Genomic DNA, 2,565 nt, shown 5'->3' on the forward strand with positions numbered 1-2,565 from the left:
GGCTTTGTGTCTTTGATGCTGTTTCAAAACGCGAAGCGTTCCTTCTTTCACTCTTTAAATGCTGCGCCATTCTCGAGTGTGTTAGTTTTTTGGATTCATGCAAGTGCTTTAAAAGCCTTTAATTGGGCCTTTATTTCTTTGCCGTTTCGTTTCCCTCTTTGTATTTTGTTTGAAATCAAAGGGGTTTCGCATTCTTCAGTTTCTTGCTTCCATCTATTTTCTTTTGCTTTCTCCCAGGGAAAAATCCTTTTTTCACTTAAACTTTCCCCAAGCTTTTTTCCTTTCCTTGAGGCGTCGAGGCGTTTGTTAGTGCGGACCGTCCGTGATTTTGCTGCGCGCGTTCGTCGCTACTGCTTCTTCTCATTGCAGGTTGGGACTCTATTTTGTGCACTTCGCATTTCATGATTGCGAACCTTCTGCTTAATGTATGGTTTCTGCTGCATGCTTCTGTTTTTCATTTAGAGCTTTGATCTTTCTTTCTTTTTGTTGTTTTGAAAAGGTTGGGGCTTTTTGGTTTTCTCTGATCTTTTGCACTTTTCTTTTCTGTGTCTGCATTGCCTCCAACGGGTGCCTCTAGGTTTTAGTGGTGATTTTTGTTTGTGTGAACCTTGGGGCGCCCTTTCGCTCCTTGTGTTACTATTTACTGTTTGCTTTTTCGTCTTCTTATTTCTGGCCGAGTTGTTTGGTAGTGACGCCCCTTTCATTTTCTTACTGTATGTATAGTTTCTATGTCTTCTCGTAGAAATATTGTTGAAATGTTCACAAAGGTTCCTCCTGGTATGGCTGACTGGTTAGATTCCGTAGTGTTAGGATATCTTACTGTAGCAGATTGGGAGCACTGTGAGAAGTTTAGGAGGTATCATAGGGTTATTTGGAATAGGGAGGATGAGAAGAACTACGAGCTGGTGTCGCCCGACCCTGAGGAGAGGGTTAGTTTTCCCCCCTTAAGTCGGGCGGAGCGTCCTTTCTTTTATGCATATGATTACTTTTTCACCAAGTTAGGTGTTACCCTTCCTTTCACTGAGTTTGAGTCTGACATCTTGTGGAACCGTAACGTGGCCTCTTCTCAGCTTCATCCCAACTCCTGGGCCTTTATGAAAATGTTTCAGTTGTTGTGTTAGGAGCTGGGTGTCCGGCCTTCTCTCTGTCTTTTTCTTTATCTATTTGTGATGACTAAACCGGGGGCGGCCAAGAAGAAGGCTTCTTGGATCTCTTTCCGGGCTACTCAGGGAAAAAAGGTATTTTCTATTTTTGATGACTCCTTCCACAATTTCAAAAACTTTTATTTCAAAGTCCGGGCTGTTGAGGATGTTTATCCTTTTTTCCGGATGAGAACAATAAACGCACATTTTCTCTTTGGTGGCAAAAGGACCCTGTAGTTCTTAAATATCCTTTAGAGAGTCTTGATGAGGTAGAGAGGGCCTTTGTGGGTGTTTTGGAGGAGCACTGGAGGGAGCCTCCTCATTTGGATACGAAGAAGTTTTTAGGGGATCCCACTCTTCTCCGTTCTGAGCTAGGTAGTGCCCGACTTCTTTAAAGTTTTCTTTTGTTTGTCGTGGTCTTGTCGTCATCCACTGTATAACTGCTTTTGTGATTTTTCTTTTTCAGAGATGGTTTCAAGCTCTGATTCGATGAACGTCTTCCGCAAGACCAAGAAGGCTGTGGCTGCCCAGAATTTGCATAGAAAGACGTCGGGGGAGGGTTCTTCCCAGGTCCCTCCGAAGAAGCCAGACTCGGGACCTTAAGGTCTGAGGAAGATTATTCTGACTCCTCAAGTTCGGGTGGCCTCTACTGATCTACCTCTTGCGATTTTTGATGCTGCCTCTTCTCCTTCTTCATCTGGGCCTTCCCCTAAGAGGCCAAGGACTGCTGGAGCTTATGATCTTAATGATAATGATTTTGATGGTGCGGCCTTTGCTGTGGAGCATTGTTCCGTATGGCTTTGTTCCGACTGATGATGTGTCCATTCTCCACCATCTTGATTTTATATCTAGCAACAGTATCCAAATGGCCAACCTTAGTGCTGCTCTGTTGATGGAGTTCAAGAAATCTCCTATCAACGCTACTAGTGCCTTTCTTAGGAAAGCTAAGTCTGAATATGATAGGGTAGAGGGATTGAGGCTTGAGCAGGAGGCGAAGAATGTTGGGCTGGAGCTGTCTTTGGAGAAGGAGAAGGCCCGTGCTACTACGACAGAGGTGGTTGCCAACTTGGCAGAGGAGATGGCGAAGAAAGCCAAGGAGAGCTACACTCGTACTTATGGGGAGCTTCTTGAGGCGAAGGAAAAGCTTCAATCCTCTTATGATGACTATGCCAAGTTACAGGGGCACATAGTAAATCGCATGACTGCCCTGTACGAGAACTTAAAGGCCCAAGCTCGGGTGCTTGCTCCAGATGCCGACTTTACCTTGTTCAGTGTGGATAATGTTGTCGAGGATGGTAAGATCGTGCCAGCCCCTGATGATGATGAGACTTCTGCTCCTGATCCTCCTGCCAAGGCTTTTGCAACCCCTTCTGTTGAGACGTCCCGACCTGAGACAGATCCCGATGTGGAGATCCTGAATGGC

The 2,565-nt window shown here is 45.2% G+C and overlaps 1 pseudogene; it reads left to right on the forward strand.

Annotated features, from left to right (window-relative positions):
- The first annotated feature begins 1,610 nt into the window (after window positions 1-1,610).
- On the forward strand, window positions 1,611-2,273 carry LOC148574059 (uncharacterized; annotated as a pseudogene).
- Window positions 2,274-2,565: the final 292 nt, after the last annotated feature.

This window comes from Arachis ipaensis, chromosome B2 (assembly GCF_059453495.1).
Source record: "Arachis ipaensis isolate K30076 ecotype BB chromosome B2, ASM5945349v1, whole genome shotgun sequence".
NCBI classification, from domain to species: Eukaryota; Viridiplantae; Streptophyta; class Magnoliopsida; order Fabales; family Fabaceae; genus Arachis; species Arachis ipaensis.